The sequence below is a fragment of the Falco naumanni genome, chromosome 3, assembly GCF_017639655.2.
Source record: "Falco naumanni isolate bFalNau1 chromosome 3, bFalNau1.pat, whole genome shotgun sequence".
Lineage (NCBI taxonomy): Eukaryota > Metazoa > Chordata > Aves > Falconiformes > Falconidae > Falco > Falco naumanni.
The window spans coordinates 8,641,339-8,659,503 of record NC_054056.1 but is presented as its reverse complement, the minus strand read 5'-3'; positions in this window follow the sequence as shown (position 1 = coordinate 8,659,503).

The following is an 18,165-nucleotide window of genomic DNA, read 5'->3' as shown; positions in this document are numbered from 1 at the left end:
AGCATGCGCATGTGTGTGTATATTTGCCTACAGACCGTGCACTGCTTTCTGTCCTGAAGTTCCTGTGACCCTGGCACACTATACATGTGCATCTGCAACTCCTGTGCTGTTCTCTAAACAAAGTACGCACCTTGTGAACTTGCTGGAGTGCGTTTCGGTTCAGCTTGACATGCTTTTAGACACACCAAGTCTGGGAAAGGCAGGCAGGGTGATGGGTGGCAAATAGAAGAGAACAAAACCCTGCAAAGGCCCCGCCGGCCCCAGGGTGCGTCCCGCAGAGCTCTGACCTGCTGTCCTGGTGCAATGCACAGCTGCCAGGAGCTCGGCCATTGCCTTCGACTTCACTGGGGTGAACGATGTCACAGGTGGCATTTCTGCAGTTGGCTCCACTAAGTATGTTAATATACAGAAATCTTTATAGCTGCTGGCTCCCAAGATCTATGCAGGCTGTAAGTCAGATTCGAGGTCTCTGCTAGCATTGGGCTCACTGCCACACCACGGCTCCAGCTATGGATTCCGTCAACTCCCCATAAAGCAACAAATAAAACTGATAAGAATATTAAAAACTTGTTTGTTAAGAGCCTTGGCCAGACAGACTTCACAGATACCATCTTAAGGCATCAGAAAACTCTTGTGTTTTTGCAAACCATGACTTGTATGGCAACAGCAAGGAGTTGTAAAGCAGATTTACACATTAAATAGCTGTAACTGTATCTGTAATAAATGGCATTACATTATATGGCAAGACTAAACACCATTCCTATTGCCTGTTTCAGTCAAAGGTCTCAAATTACCTGACGCAATTAGATAGACTTTACCACAACTCCTTTACAGATGGGGAAACTGAGTCACATTGGCAGAACTGCAAACAGAATTGGGGTACCTTGCTGCTCAGACCAGTCACCTAGCAATGACATTACATATAGGACAAGCCTCGCGTTGTATTTGTGATATAACTTTGAATGATACTTACAGTATAATTTCTTGATGCCATAACCTTCTTCACCAATCTGTTCTGGAGATTATTCCATCAGCGTGTGTGCCATGAAGACACTTCATGGTATTGCAAAGATTTCAGAGTGGCGCAGTGTTAGCACCTAGGTTTCTCTGCAGGGTAAGGGGCCCAATTTAGGGACGAGGGAGACTGCAGTCTACCCTGCTTCACATTACACGTTGCTTTATGATTCTGACCATGTTACTAATGCAGCTCTGGGCTGGGTAAAGTCTGCATGCCTCTAACCGTGGCCCTGTTTCTGCACAGAGTGTAGATCACAAGCGTTTAACTCAAGTGATGAAATTTAACAAATTAAACTCGGTGAGGGGTAATTAACTCATCTGAAAGAGCCAGTAGGGCAAATAATCCAGCTCCAGAGATCTCCCCTTACCACCTTGTGTGATATTACTACACTGTACGTTTAGCAAGAAGCTTAGGGGAATCAGTGCTATATCCCATAGCTGTGTATTTAACCCATTAATGACCCGAGGACAAAGCTTGCTTAGCTCTCAGAAGCTAATCTAGGTCTGTTTGTGTATAGCAGAGTGTAAGAAGAAGTAAATGGGAGTTCCCTTTTATAGTCTGATTTCGGTTCTGGAAGAAGAAGGGGGCTTGCCATCTACTTTAGCAGAAACCATTAAAATTAAGATCTCCCTGCTGTATATTTCTGGCACATTAGATGAGATGAACAGCTGAGGTCCTGGTCACTTGAGCCTGTTATTGTTATAGACAGGACTGGGAGTAGCAGCAGTTGTTTAGCATCTTCTATTGAGAGACCATGTTATTCAGCTAGTCATATGATGCCAAACTTTAAATATTGAGGCTGAAATTGGGGGGGGGGGGGGGGGGGGGGGGAGGGGGGGCAAGGGGGGTGGTTCTCTCTATGCAGTCATTGTTTGGAAGTCTCTGAAAAAAATAGCACAGCTATTTCTGAGCTGAAGGTCAGAAGATAAAATAGGTTTTTTGACCATGTTAAAAATATCTCAGCTGTTTCATTAAGGAGCTCTATCATCTTGTAATTTGGGGCAAGTAAGATTTTATCAGGATGATGGTTTAGCATGAGAGTGTGCTTTTGGCAGTGAGTGCCTTTTCAGACTTACTGGTTGCATGGCCCTTTAAGGGAAGTAGGTCCAGTGTGACAGATGAGACATGTGATGCCAATAAAGGAATACAAGGTAGCTAGCAAGGGAAGGGGCATTAAGGACCCAGGTGTTCTACAAGCTTATAAAAGCTCTGCAGGAAAGAGAGCTGTTCTGGTTGATGTTTAAAGATGGTGTTTCAAAGGAGGAAATATTATGCTGAAGAGAGCAGCTTATCAGTTGAGATACTCTGGCCTATAAACCTTGGGTGAAGGTTGTGTTTTGGTATAGCAACTGAAACCTGTTCCATAGCAAATGGTTCTTTAGGCAGGAGAGGAAAAAACAACATAGAAAATGAGCTTCATGCAGTGGGAGTTTTTTGCCCTTTGCTGTTGCATTCACAGGCTAGTGTCAAGGTGTAAGGAGATGAAAATGAGCCAGGATGGGGTTAATGCTGCTTTGAAGAGGTAAGGTGTACTTCAGTATAGCAAGTTTTGATGAAGTAATCTTAGAGGAAACTTGCCTGGTATCTACCCAAATTTATTAGCCTCTGTCAAGGCATCTACTGCCAATGAACTGTAGATGTGGCTGTGAAAGACTGAATAATTTCTGTGGATGCTTTATCATTCCTCAGTTCTTGTGTGGTGTTGTTTCATGAGTTGGGAGGCTGCTTGGTCACGCTGCTGCAGAGCCTGGTGGGGCTTAGTCAGTCACCATGCTGGGGGGACAAGCTCCCAGGAAAGCTCTGAAGTTCTAGGCTGCCGGGCTCACATGACTTTGAGTAAAGTTGTTAACTTCTGCTGTTAAGCAATGAAGAACAGCTGTACAGCAGCTGGGCTTCTTAGAAAATAAAATTGTCTTGTGGCTTCTGGAAAACCAGACTGTAAAAATCAGCTGATGTGGGAAAAAGTAAGAAAGAGGGGCTCTGTTACAGCTATTGGGGCAAGTCAGTGGCTTAGCTACTTAATGAGTTCTGGAGCTGCAGTTGTGCTTGAAGTTAGTTTGTGGTTAAGAGAACTCACTTAAAACCTTGAATGGGAAATCTCCAATCCAGTTTAAGAAGTTTAGATTTAAGTACTTACACCTGTTTGGTATTAAACAATGCCATCTCTGTGCATCCAGACAAACTATGTTTAGAGGCTGGAAAACAGATCTGCACAGGAGCCCCATTGTAGTCATGGCAGGTGATGTTCCCAAGACCTGACTGCTCTGGTGTTCTGTCCGAACAGCTTGGCTCTTAGAGAGCTTAGCATCAAAATAAAGCTGAGATACTCAAAGGTGAGAGAGAGTATTAGAGTAACACTGCCTCTTAGAAGCTTCTGTTTCTATTGTTTGTTGACTTTCCTCTTTAAACTGTAGCTTTTAAGCTGCAGAAACCATACCCAGTGAATGCCTGCCTCGCTGGAGTGGGGCAGGAAAGTGTCTTAAGCCAGCTAACTCGGTTGCCCCTCTGCTGCTATCCCGAGCCAGTCATGGGACTAAAACATGACTTAATATCCCATTGTGAAGTTCTGTCACCAAGACTAGATGAGTTCCTCAGCAGCATCGCTGCAGTAATGATGCAGTCTGCCATCCCTCAGCAATCAGCGTGCAGCTGCACCACAAATACTCCATAAAAGCAGGGACAAGGGGAAAGGAGGTAGGGGGTGGAGAGGAGGAGAGCTGGTCTTCACCAAGTAGTGTCCCTGAATTAAAACAGAACTGGTCGATCAAGTAACCTGTGCCTGGTTTTTCTTCTAACAAAGTGATGCTCTCATCAGCTTGATCAGCACATTAAAGACAGGGCTGGCATGTTCCCCAGGGAAGGTCTTGCACTGGGCAGGTTGCCTTCAGTCCCCTGCTCGGTCCTGGACTAAATGAAGATGGAAATGGGACAAAGCTAAACATGCTGTTTCTTCATTGTAATGGAGGGAAATACTATCTTCCTTTTGTGCATGAGGATGAAGGAAGCCAGGCAGCTTTGCTAAGTTTTCAGTAGCTGAAGACATTACTGAGCTCCTGAAGACCTCCTGGTGCATTAACTAAAAGACTAAGTTGTACCTATCCTGTGGGGTGGGGGTGGGGTTGGAAAATCATGAAGCAACGACTCCAATTGTTGAACAGAGGGATTTTAGTCCATCCCCTCAAGATAGGCAGAGGTAGTTCACAGATGAAGTGATTGCCACCTCTCTGCCCTTGGTGTTAAGAGTAATCATCTTTCCTTGTTCGTTCTCCAACATGACCTGTTCTCAATGTGATCCAAACTGGTTCAGCAGTTTTGAGCCTGTATCATAACTAGTTAATTTACTCCAGAAAGAGGCACAAGGCAGGTAACTTGTGTTGCTGGTTGCCTGGCTCTGACAGCTTCTGGAGTGCTCAGGAACTGAAACTGCAAGTCTTTGAAGGCTTGGCTGCACTGTGGCAGCACTCTGTCCACTGAACAATGCTGGCTTTCTCCAAACTCTGTAGGGCCTGGCAAGTAAGAAAATTACTTTTCTTGGCTTCTGATGTAAAAGGAGGACAGGAGATAGGCATGCAGGTAGCACTATAATCACTGAGTTACTTGAAGTTCCCCAAAATGTACTTGGAGTTTAACGGTTGCTGTATCTTAAGTAAATATTGGTTAAAGATTGACACACTGAGCTTCTGAAATGAATAATAGATCTTGTTCTGGTAATCAGTTTCCCAATTAATTAGTATTGGACATATTGTCCTAGATAAAAAAAAAACCCACAAAAATTAATAGTATATAAATAGCACACCTGTGAGAGGGAACCTTCAAATACATGGAGGGTTCCTAGTCTAGGAATATCTTAGCTCTTGCTTTGACTTTCACAGCTGCAGTCCTTGGGTTTTGTTGTTTGGCGTGGATGGTGCAACACTGCGTACCAGTGTCCACCTTTATATTGAGTGATGTGGATTGAACCATTGCAGTAGGGTTATTTCTTCTGTCCAAGAAGTCTTGGAAACTAATAAAAGCAAAACCACTGTCTACCAACCACTTTTATGTTCCAATATAAATAGCAGCCTGGGCAGTATCTGATGGCATAACACTGCAACAGAGCTGTGTTGCACTTCATGTCAGAAAGCCGATCAGCCCAGAACTGCTGCACTCCAAAACAGCTGAACTGCACGAATACAGCAAAAGGCTTTCTCTGAGCATTTGACAGGTGAATGGAAAAGCAGAGTTGAAAAGATATCCCTCTGTCCTTATCTCAGTGCCACGTTAAGATTAGACTGATTGATAAAGTTTAAAAAGAAAATCCTTCATCATAACGTATTTGTTCTCCTATAACAAAGTGAGATGCACCAAAATGCATAACCATGTTACTATTAATGGACTGTATTGCAGCAGTAAATTGGTGCAGAGTTTGGGATGGTCTGTGCTGTTCAGTGCATTCCTTGGCATATTGCATGCAGGCTCTGCGTTGGAGCGTTGTTTCACTAGAGGGGTGTTTTTTCTCATCTACTACAGATTAACTATGTGTTTCTGGTTTGTAGAGCAAGTGGCCCTGAAGTACTGTGAAACACTCCAGTAAATCAGTGTTTTCAAAGCCTTTGCAGAGTTGTATAAAATTTCAGTAAAATATTTTGACGTTCAGGGGCATCTCTTCTTGCTGCTGGTTGTAGCCTACTCCCGGGTTAGTCCCAGGTGTCACTGAAGGCCTGCAGAGGTAGTGAGTGGGCTTTCATACGCTGGGAACACCCTGCCTGTCAGTGCTAACTCTGCCATGCAGTAGCTGCAGCAGTACGACACTGGTAGCAAGGCACAAGTAACTATAAATACAAAGCTGAATACCCAGCTCTGTGTCTCTGTGGTTTTCTGTGGTGGTGTAAAACCAGAAGAATTGAGTACGCGATCTCATGCAACAAGTATAAAGAAGTAAAAACTGACCCAGTCCCCTGAATCCTAGGCTAGACCTCTGCTGAGTGGGTGGTAATGACCGGTATGCTGGTTGCAGATCTTGGTCTGCATATAGTACATCTCACCTCCTGGTCCAGTCAAAAAACTAATCTCCAAATGGAAAAGCAATGGGGGTGAAAAGGAAGAAAAAGGCTTTCCACTCAGTGCCAGGACTCTTCTGGATGCAGATAATCAGCATATCTGAAAACTTGATCTAAAAGCTTTCAAGGGTGGTACCAAAAGGCAATAATAAATTTAGATTGACCCTGATGTACACTTGGCATTTTGCTATGGTGCATTGAAGGATGTGGATGAAAAATTAACATGTTTCAAAACTATTACTGTGCAACTGTTGGTTCCAGAGCCAGCTTGCTGTAGAGCCCTTGCCCACATATTTTAAATGCTGCCTGTTTCAGTTGTCCCCTAGCAATATCCTTCAGTAACCTTGAGCTTAAACTGCCCTTCCTCAAGTGTCACTCAGCGCTGGAGACTAGAATAACAGAACCAGAAATCATTAGCAATTGGTAACTCTAGGATGTAAGGAGAAGTCTCTCGTCTGGACACAAATTCTTTTGTTCCATAGTGCTGACTCTCACTTCCATGAAATGGAGGGAAAATGGACGGGTGTGTGTTGTCTCGGTGCTCGTTGAATCTCTGCCATGAAAAGGGGCTGAATCCACCGTGAAATACAGGGGTCTATGCAGCTTCATTAGTGGCAGCCTTCCAATGGCTTAATCAGTGGGATAGTTGAGGGACAAATTGTGCATTCTGTCAAACCAGTTAAGATGAAAGAATTACATGTACACAGGGCAAAAAGCTTTTCTAGGCCTGAGCTCGTTTAAAACAACATAGCTTTGCTCAAGCTAATGATAGGGTCTTTGGATCAGACTTTCCGCTGTTCTGCATATTAGGAAAAAAAGTAGATCTCTTAAATCTTTGTGGAAGGTGTGAGCTTTTTGATATTTTTTTAAAAAAATTAATATTTATACTTGCAGCTACTGTCTGAATTCTTGATGTGGTTAAGACTGGTGTTAGCAATACCATGGAGAACCAGCTTTTTTCCCCCTGTTCTTTTTGCCACCCCCTGCCCTTACAGATCAAAGTTAGAGAGCGCTCTCCCTGCATCTTCCAGGCTTCTCTTTGCCTGAGAAGCTGCTGCCGACTTCTGAGTAAGTTCCAGCCTGCACCCCAAATTTAGACTAGCTCAGGTGGGAGCAGAGTACGTTTGAGAGGCTTCTGCAGATGTCCGATTGGCCTTTATTTTTTGCTTTTGCAAGAGCAACACCACCAGGTGAGAAAACCCAGCAGGCAATCGAATGGCTCAGTCTGCACCTTGTCAGGAAATACGGCTGTACAGAGCGTGAGCGTTTGCTTTTTAGAAACAATCCTATAGGATCAGGGTTCTTGCAGTGTCAGGGATTTAAGACTTTTTAACTCCCCCCCCCCCCCTTTTTTTTTTTTTTTTTTTCTTTGCTTGTCTGAACAGCTCTGGGCTCTCCCAGCATCACTTCAGTGCAAGGACCCGTCTGACACTACTTATGCCAGGTCCTGCCTCCCTCACCGGAGAAGCAGCCTGCAACTTTTGCTGCTCCAGACGACGCTTCATCCCTGGGAAAGCAGAGCTCTAGAGTGGATCTGGGGTAAGGAGAGAGAACTTCTGAGGGAGGGAGGGCAGGTTTCCTAACCTGATGTAATGGAAGGTCTTTGCATGCTTTTTTAGGAAGGGAGGCATTTTTAGGGAGGCTGTGGTCCTTCCTGCTGCAGGGTTGTCTTTTATAATTGATAAAAGATGAAAAAGTCCAACTTCTGATGTGTGCTTGCTAATTAAACTTCATTTGGCTTGTTTTCTTTTTGCCTTTTTAATTCTCCTTGGGATCAATATGAGGGAGGCTGAATTAGTGAAGTCTTTCTTTAATCTGCTTTTTTTAAAACAACCAAACCAGCCAACAACCACCACCACCCCACCCACCAAAAAAAAAAACCCAAAAAACCACCAAACCCCCCAAAACCCAAACCCCCAAACAAAACATCAATCAGAACTAAACCCACTAAAATTACTTGTCAGGAGCTCTGGTTTTGCGTGATTTCTGCTGATGCTTCCCCAGGCAGGTGGTGGGTTTCAGTGCCTTGAGGCTGGTGCAGTTGTGCTGCAGTCCGAGCCCTGTGCTGAGCTGCAGAGCCTTGCAGAAGTGCATCAGGACGCGCCGACTTGCTGCTGATGCAGCACTCGGGGGAAGGAAACTTTCTGCATCTCCCCTCCTTTCCCCCTTCCTTGGCACTGCTCAGCTTGCCTCCCGGCTCTCGCTCCCTGTCACCCCCCCAAAGAATCTGGGGGCTGTGTGGCAGGACACAGGAGGACGAAGGAGAAATTGGGTGCTGCAGCTTTAAGAGTGCAGTAGTGCCAGAGCTTTTCTCCTTCAAGTGATCTGCAAAGCAGCAGCCTCAGCCAGGGATTCCCCTTTTCCTGCTCTCCTGAGCTCTCCCGAGCTGCCAGCAGGAATCAGGGGGTTTGCATCCCCAACTGATTTGCCTTTACCTCCGATTTTTTAAGCAATCGGTTAAACCCCAGTTCTTTCTTGAAACGTCCAGATTCAGACCGCCGTTCCAGCACCCTTCTCCCAGAAGTCCGTGTCCTTGTATCTGGTGAACTCAGCTTACAAAGTGTGTTCTGTGAATCTAGGAAAAGTGTTCTCATGACCTCCAAGCATGAATACATTTCTACAGCCTTCATAAGTTCAATTTGCATGGGAAATGTGTTAGCACAGCCTTTTACTGCAGAAGTTTAACTTGCATTTTCTGGAGAAACATGCGGTTTGAACACTATTTCCTAATGACATGAGGGCTGAAATTTTAATTATAAAGTAAAAAAAAAAAAAAAAAAAAAAAAAGATCTCTTGTACATAACTGTCTGCTACCACTTGCATTTTCCCGGTATAAAAAATATCTATATTAATTGAAATGTGTCTTCTTACCAATTCCAGAGTCTTGGTACCTGTATGAATGAATGGGGCAAGGGGAAAAATGCAGTTTGAGCAATTATCAGTTCTGTGGAAACAGCAGTGAAGTCAGCTGTGCTGAAATCCCTGCAGATAGGGATGTGATGTTGTGTCGGGGCGGGGGTGTGTGTGTGTGCTACTCAGCAGTCAGTCCTTACAGCACGTATCAAGTTAGATCCTTGCTGCTGTGGAGTTAATGCTGGGCAACATTAGCAGCATCTGAAATGACTAAATATTTGACTTCCCTTTTTCAGTGATGTCTCTTGACACCAGGAAGGGTGTCCTTGTCCCCGCTGAGGCAATTACTTGTGTCTGCAACTTTATTTGAGAGTAGTAGTGTATGTTTACATTGATTAGATCTGTAATTGTGGTGGCTTTTTTATCGTGCGCTTGCACAAGGACTAAGAAAAGTCAGTCAGATCTGTAGGAAAGGTAAGTGTTATCCTCCTCAGAGAGGAGGGGAGCTGGGACCAAAGCATGATCTCTCAAGGTCACACAATGCAAGGTCATAGTAAAGGCAAGCCCCTAGACACCCTCAGTTGCAAAGTTGTTCTTTTAAATTTGGTAAAACTTTCCGATCTCTCATCAGCGATATCTCTGGCACCAAGTCTTGAAGACACAAGAGGAGTCATAGATGTTAAGGCCGAAACCTTGAATTTTGCGTGGTGTAAATCACCAAGTAACTGAAACTCAGGTGGCTGTGATGCAACCTTTATGCAGCCCACTAATACTACGTTAGCTTTGTTAGCTTTGTTTCCCTTGTGTTAACGAACAAAGAGACTTAAGTTCATTTGTAAAGTACTTACACATAAGTCTGTGCATTTATGAAGAACCACTCCAACTGGTGGAATAGGAACAAAATAAAAGCAGCAGGGTTAACAGGCTTGATGTAAGTCACCAAGGGATAATGAATGTGACAGGGTGTTCCAATGTATGGGCATTGTGGAGGGGTAATCAGCATAAAAGAATATTGATCTCTGCCTTAAGAAAAAGGCCAAACAACTTCTGTAAAATTGAACAGAACAGACTTCACCAAAGGTGGCACAAGTGGTGAAACCATGGGAACTGCAGGGAAGCAGGTGTGTGCTCTGGAGTTCTGCTTTCTAGAAGCGGGCACAAGAGCTTCTTGAAAGGGTTTTCTTCATGTCTCCTTGAAAACCTGCCATGATGACTCTCTACCAAATATAGAAAATAAGAATGATTATAGAAGACAAAAATGAGCCAAATCCAAGACTTGTGCATTTCAAACAGTAGTCCCTGTATTGAAGTGTCATCAAGCTGGTGATCTCTTCAGGTGAGGTATAACTCATCACTTGCTACTGTAAGGAAAGTAATGGCAAAGAACCTGTCAGTGCTGAGCAATGGGATGCAAAGCTGCAAAAGACTAAATAACACCAGGGTGCAAGGGTTGGGGGAGGCAGGACGTACTTTATGCTGTCTGTCCCCTTACACCCTGTGCTGCCCTAGCAGTTCTTGCTTTGCCCACCTGGACAGGCATCCTCAGTACACATTAAATTTTAACTGCGGTTCATAGGACCTCCATTACCACCTTAAACTTCTGTGCTTTGCCTACAGCAATCCAACATGATAGATATCCAGAAAGTGTGACTGAATAGCCTGAGTGCGTAGATTCAGTGCCTCTGAAATCTAGACTTCGCTGTGTCTGGTAAAAGACCATACTCCAGCTGGTTTCTTCCTTTAATGTCGGTCTCTGTCTGGAAAGCAGTGATCTTTTCCTGGTTGCCATATTGATTTCAGAGAGAGTTTTAGCATTTTGGGCTGCCTGGGATATTTGCTTCTGCTAGACTGTGTTTTCTTATGAGTAAGATGTCTTAAGAAAGTACTAGCTTTATAAAACGTAAGGAGGTTTATTCCTAGTGCCTGCTCTTGGGGCTCATGAGCTTGCACAGAGATATGCCATACCAAATCCTCTGTGGTTCTAGCCAGCAGTGCTGCCAAGAGCCTCAGATGACACTGCTTCACCACATGTTTAGCAAGTGGGACCTAAATGGCGGTTTGCTTGTTGTTTCTGACATTTCATTATCTATTTCCAGTGGCTGGTATAGAAATGGTTAAGAAAGATTAGGTCAACTGACAGCATGTATTTTTGGAGAAGGTCATGGATTCTGTGCCTGGTGCCCAACTGTAAAAAGCAGATGTCCTTTAAATATCTGAATACGTCTACAGTTTGTTTTAACTCTTGCTTTTGGTGCTGCGAAGGCCAATGTAGTGTAGCGCAACAGCGGGCCGCACGCTAGGCTCTGGGGATGTAACTTACTTCTAAACTGGTATGTGCTGCTTCTTCCCTCCCTTAGGGAATGACACGCTCCATGGGTATTACCTAGTACTGCAGCAAACTCACATGTGAGTTTCTTTCTTCCAAGAGGTCTGGTTTTATGAGTAAAGAAATACAGACGTGGTGTGAGGAAGGGTCTCCTATACCAAAGGGAGTTTAAAAATTGCTACTGGACCCCAGTTGGAGGGTCATTGGTAACGCCTGTTCCTGTGAGGAATCAGGGTATCCTTTCCCTTTCTGAATAAGGTGAAGCATTTAAGTTTTGCCCATTTTCCCACAGACCGGAAACATTTGGATCAGGGCATGGGAGAGAGGCTGCTTCCTGCAAAACCTCTGCAGATTCTTCCAGTTGGCTCTTTCACTGCAGAATCCAGAGCGATCGGGAGTGCAAGGGGTGGGGGAATTTGTTGGCTCAGTTGTGTGATGTGATGCACCAATGTATTAAAAAGCCTTACCAGCTGCTGTAAATTGCTTTCTGCCCATCCCTGTCTGACACATGAACACGAGAATTCCCATGTGCCAGGAATCTTAATGTTTTTTTTTCCTCTTACCTCTATGCCGGGGCATAAATGTCCTTAAGACTTAATTTTTCTAGCTCAGCCTTTAGAATTTCTAATTATGCTGGGAGAGCTAAGCTGTAGTGGAGTTGCCATTCGGCTGTCTTTCTTGTGCTTTTCCCCTGCTTTTCAGACAGCTGACCTTTTGAGAAGGGAGAGTCCCTACCGCTGAGCGAGGAAGAACTAAAATTTGGCAGATCTGAATGGGTTTTAATTTGCGTCAATATGCTGCAGCAAATAACTGTGTATATTTATAAACGGAGGACGAAGCTTACCTCATTTTTAAAAGCTTACTTGTGATGAATAGAAAGTACTCTGCACTTGTCTTAAAGAGCAAGATGTAGTAAGGATGTGCTTATTGAAGATGCCCTTTGCTTGGTTTAGCAGCAGAAGTTGTGTTGAATCCTGTGGAAACAAAATAAGATCCCTGCCCCAGAAAGCTCACAGACAAGAGCCTATTATATTCAGGAAAAGCATGGAAATGGCCTTGAACTAGCTGTTGACCTTGAATTGTTGGTGAAGTTTTTCGTTTAATATATTGGTGGATGGTAATTTATCATCAGTCATAAGTCCTTTACCAGCCCTGTCATTCAAAAAAGGTGGAGAGTTGGCCGATTGCGTGCCATTTGACTAAACAAAGGGAAATTACGTGGGGAGCCATTTTCAACTTTGAAGGTCACTGTCAGACTGGGGATAGTGGGGAGTTGAGGTCATACCTCCGGTGCTGTGTTTTGGCCTCTGTGGAGCTGCTAGGCTCTGAAATGCTTCCCCACGGATACCTTTTCCCAAGGGATACCTGAGTGTACCTTTGCATATAGTAAAGAACATACTTTCTGGGTTTTTTGTCGGCAGAAGTCATTGTGCTAATGCAGCAGCGCTGTCAGCGGCAGAGCACGCAGCCTTAACCCGTCTGCCTCGCAGGGCTGGTAGAAGCGCTGGAGTGCCGGCTGGCAGAGGGGCCCGGAGCAAGTGTCTTTGAACTGCAGGGCAAGAAGCAGCTGGTCGCTGAAGCCTGTCTCAGAATTAACCTGGCCTGCGGAAAAGCACGCAAGCTAGAACACTGGGCTGCAGTCCTGAGGAGGCAGACCTTGGGCTGGACACCGGGAAACGTTCTCCCTGCTCGCAGGCTGCCTGCAGAGCGGTGGAGTCAGCATGCCTCAGGGCAGGGGCGAAAGTGCTCTGCAGGGAAACTGTACGGGTGTGGGTGAGGCACGCAGAGGGTAAAACTGAGCAGGATCCTGGTGGACTGCTGGAGGAGTTTGAAGGAGGGGTGGTGCAAATAAGACCTCCTCCTCCTTGAAGGCCCAGTCCCATAGACAGGGGAGGCAGTCATTCCGGGTCTGGCTGCGAAGTGTCAGCCGGGTGGCTGGGGGAGAAGTGAAGAGGAGGGAACACTTTGTGGTTTGCTGGCAAGTCACCCACTCTTTGATGCACTGCAGCAAAACCCCTGTCTGAAAACTCTTCAGCAAAGAAGGACATTGCAGGGAAAGGGGGGGCAGGGGGGACAGACAACAATGGACGGCACACACTGAAAGATGCTGCTGCAAGCGCTGTGACAGCCAATCCCTGTACTCTGCTTCTCCCCCCCCCCCCCCCCCCCCCCCCCCCATCATTTAGCAAGTGAGTTGGCCAAGTCCATTCCCTTATGCCTGTGAGTAGAATGCAGTGTCCTTTTCCTGGATGTCCTTCAGTTGCAACGAGGGATGCTGCTGCATGTAGGCATGTCCCCAGGGGCTTACTGTAGCAATTCAGGTAACAGCCATGATGAGGAAGCGACAAGGCTCCAGTAGGTGAATTGGACTTGGGTGACAAGCCACCACTGCAGCATCCACTCTGCAGTTGCCTTAGCCAGGGTGTTATAATGTTCTGGGGACTAAAATGACCGATGTAGCGCATTATGTAGCAGTGGTGCTGATGGAAAGGAAGTGCAGACCAAAGAAATGGCTAACTGCTGATACAGTGCAGGTGATCCTTGGATTATCCTTGCACCATTCGCAAGGTACATGGACTGCACCCCGAGGCAAACAGTGAGGTAAAGGGTAGTTCATGCATCTTACCTACTGGGGATTAAAGCTCTTGAACTGGTAGTGGCCTTTTCTGGCCCCCCCAACAACTGTACTGCTGCTGCAGAGGAAGACTGCAACCTGCAGGCCACCCTGTCCAATGATCTGTTCTGTCCTCAGGAGAATCACACTCGAAGTGGCAACCCTGGAGCAGAAGATGACCCCGTGGCTCTGCGGGCCAGGTGCGGAGCTGCTGGCCAAGGGCTCGGAAGGGTGCTCATGAAGGGGGCATCCTGCTGTGCTGCTTCCAGGCTGGACCTCTTGGCAGCACAACCTGCTAGCCGAGTAGAACTTGGCCACCTTGCTCTGGAAGGAGTTGCAAGAGAATGTGGTAAGGCTTTTTAAGTTTGTGTCTCAAAGTTAACCTGTTAGCTTAACTCCTTATTACTACAGTTGTAATATTGAGGTAGGAGGGAGGGGACACATGCTTAGATTTCCTTACATGCTGTGTCTGGTGGTGCTAGTGAACTGACAGTTTAGCGTCAGAGAAGCAAAGTTTGCAGGAGACCTCGGATGCAGAAAAACTTGCAGCAGTCATTTGTTTCTATTCTGACTGTTCCTGTCTAACACATAATTTGAATACATCATGCAATGTATGTATTTCTGTTGGTAGGTAGCATTCATTGATGTTGAACTGGTGTTTATTTTCAGATTCTCTATTTTAAGGAACTGACTCAGCTTTACATGTGATGAGTGTTCCTGGTAATACAGCTCTTAACTTGGAGCCACTTTACTGGCAGTGTTGGTGTGTTCAGTTGTATAAACAACTTGCATGGCACACTAGCTAAAAAGAGCCACTTGAGCTGTGAACATGGAACTGACGTTTGTGTGCAGCTTGATTTAATGCTGGCGTTTCTTGCTGTGTTCTCCTCATGTGTCCTGATGAGCTGCAGCAGCAGCCAGGAGGGATGTGGAGACCTGTGCATGCATGTTGTCCAAAGCTTTGAGTTGCTGCTGTTCTGGTCCTGATGACTGCTCTGTGCAGTGCCATCTCAATGGGTTCAGAGATGCTTTTCACTAGGCAAGGACGGGCGGGGAGTTTGGAGAAGGATGGGTTAGGTAAAGTATTTCCATGGCAGGCATTTCAAGAGGAATCAAGGGGTTGCAGTGGTGGTAGAGAAAGTGTGGCCAGGTTAACAGAGCTGTCGCTTTCCTGCTGGCCTTGCACTGTTCCTTGGGTCTGAAGGCAGGTGCTTGCTGCTGCGTAGGCTTCCCTCCTTAAGCAGCTCTGCATGTGAGGCAACTGAACTTGACGACTTTTCTTGCTGAAAACTGTATTCCACAGATGTGAAGCTTGCAACAAAATAAAAATACCCACAATCTGTTGGGCATTGGTGGGGGGGCAGGGGGGAGAAAAAAGCTGAGAGCAAAAAGCCAAGTTTTCTTAAACTGATCGACCAAAGTGACCCTTTGACTCGTAGGGAAAATGCCATGAGCTGCCCCCAGGTGCCTCTGAAGGAGCCTTTTCCATCTGTATCCCTCCCTGCGGCTGCAGCCCAGTGACCCGGGGTGGATGCAGTGGCCCTGGGGGGGAGGGGGTGGCTCTGCAGCTGGCTCGGGGCTGGTGCAGGGCAGGGGACCTGGCTCCCGGGACGAGGTGTCAGCTCTGCTGGCTGCCGGGCTCCCAGCAGAGGGAGGCAGAAGCACACCAAGTTGCAGGCACCCAGCCCTCAGCTGCTCCCTGCTTTCAGCCTTGGTGTCATTAAAACCAAACAAAAACCCCCACAGCACCTCACCAAGAAAAGAGGCATTTCTCTTGCTGCTTAACCATAAAGCCTTTGAGTAGCAGGGAATTGCTACCTGTAATTGCACCGGATAATCCTACTAACAAGCTCTGTCCTTCACCTTAGGTACTATTCTTAGTTCAGTCCCTGCTGGATTCTTGACAGAGCAAATGCTAAAGCTGAGGCTTGGTCTGTGCCTTTGGAGAGATTAGTTGAACGAGTGAATTGGGAAATTTTTCCCCCTCTTTAAGAGGCAAAGCCATGCAAGAGGCTGATGGAGACCCTGCTTTTCTGAGGGAGGTAAGTCCGATGCTGAAGGAAATGCTAAGAAAGCAGCAGAAATGCTGATGGATGAACTTGGTAGACTGTAGCTAGCCCTAACTCAGTCCAAGGGAGTGGACTAAATGACTTAAGTTTGTTGTGACTCTGCTCCTATGACCTTAGTACAAAAGTCTGTCTTTTGTCATCTTGCCTTTTTTTTGTTTGAAGCTGGGTCTGCAGCTTGCTGCTCTTTATTTATCTGCAGAATCCCTGTGCTGCCCAGGCCCTGCTCCTGTGAGTGGGTGTGACACTGGGGAGGGCTGACTCAGTCCCGCGGATTAACTCCTGCTCGAAGAGGCGTCTGCTGCTTACAGGAGTAATGTGACTGTTACGTCCTCTGTAGCTTTCTTTCCCCTGTGACTACAGGGACTACAGGTTTCTGCATTGCAGAAAAGAAGTAGAATATGTCAGAGTGCCTCAGCTTCAGGCTTTTGCAGCCTGGTGAACTTCACTGTGCCTTGGTCCATCAGTGGTACAAGTCCTTCCTAACATGACAGTTGCAAGCCGTGTCAATGTGTTGAGACATACCTGCACCTGGCAGTTACTGCTGGATGCCATCTCCAGTGCAGCATGGAGAGCTGGGGGTGGTGGGGGGGTGGTGGTGCTGTCCTTCAGTTTCTGTCTGATCAGGAGGGAGAGAGAATCTTACTGAGAAAGAAAAATCCTGATCTTGCAACTGGTACATGTCTGAGCAAGGCCAGACTATCAGAATGAATAAGGCACTTCAGTTTGAGCAGTCAGGTGTTTCAGTTGCCACTGGAAATACACTCAGTTGCCTGGAATGTCATCCCTTGCTCCATGCTTGCATTAGGACCATTCCTTCTGCTTATCACTTCGCTTCTGTTTCCTGTTTCTGCAAAAAGGGGAAATGTTTGTAGGCTGTTGTAACCATAAAATGGTTCGGGAAGGAATTTGCCAGTGTTCTTGGAGACCAGGAGCTTCTGGGAAATGATGCTTTTGGTAACATTTAACTGGGTTTTAGGCTGTGTAGACAAAGACAGTGCAGGAAATGGAACCAGACCTAAGTTGCTGTGCACTGATGGAGGAGGCTAATTAGCACATGATGTGCAAGGGTAGCTTGTATATTAGACCGTTACCTGTGAAGTGGTCTTTCTTTATATCTTAAAATATTTCTCCTCTCTTGGGCAAAATACACTTTAACAAATCCTCAGAAGGGCTTATTGATACATTTATTTATTTTATTCCTTCCACCATCTTTACTGATGATGTTTTCTTTTCAAATGCAGCACCTTTGTTTGGCAGTTGTGACGTGGTATCACCATAGCCAGACTGCTGGCAGCAGGCTGGGCTGTGTAGGAGCCCTGACAGCCTGCCAGCCATGCAGGGATTTGAGAAGGCTCACTGAACTCTGCAGAGACTCATGTCTTCGGGCTGTTCTATTCTTATTGCCAGATCTCCAGCAGTTTTTCCAGTCATTCTTCCCTTAAACGTGAAGCAAAAGGAAAGCCCAGCATTGGCAGGTGTACTTGCAGAATGTGACAGCTAAGGAACAATCTTAACACTACAGAAACTAGGTTCGGGATTAGAAAGACCTGGGTCCTCCCTGTGGCGGTGAAAATGGTAACTCAGATTTGCAAGATGGATGGAAGCACCAATAATCTAGCAACCTAAGCATTTTCTGAGTAGCAGTACGCTCAGTGATGCTAGCTAGTCACTTTGCTCTGTGTTTACACCTAGGCAGCTGAAGAGACTTTGTCCCTGTCTCATTAGTGTAATTAACTTCTACAAAGCATGCATGTCTGCAGCAGTCTTGCCAGAAGACAGTCTGGGGAGAAAGTATCTGCAGAGGAGGTGAGGAGAGCTGGACCTCTATCTGGGTTTTCAAGTCAGCAGGTTCATGACAGCTTGTGTTCCTCTAGCAGCCTGAGAGCTTCTCTTACACCTGTGTTCAAGTTCCAGCTGGTTAATGTGTCTTAGTCTCCAGCGCTTGTCCATCTAGTTGCTGCAAGTGAAAACTTCAGCAGAGCGCTAGCTGCAAGAGTGAAGTAATGCTATGGGCAGACCCCAATCGTGTTATCTCAAGTTAAGCCGGTAGGCGAGATATGGCTTCCTATTGTTAGACTATGGCATATCAGAGGTAGCGGATTCAGGTTCAGGCTCCCTCAGTGTGAGCTGATATTTCTTGCGTTAACTCCTGTTAACACAGGCGATGAGTTCGTACACACAGACTCTCCTGAAGCATGGCATTTCCTTAGCTAAGCTAAGGGAACTTGTTCAAACATACGACACTG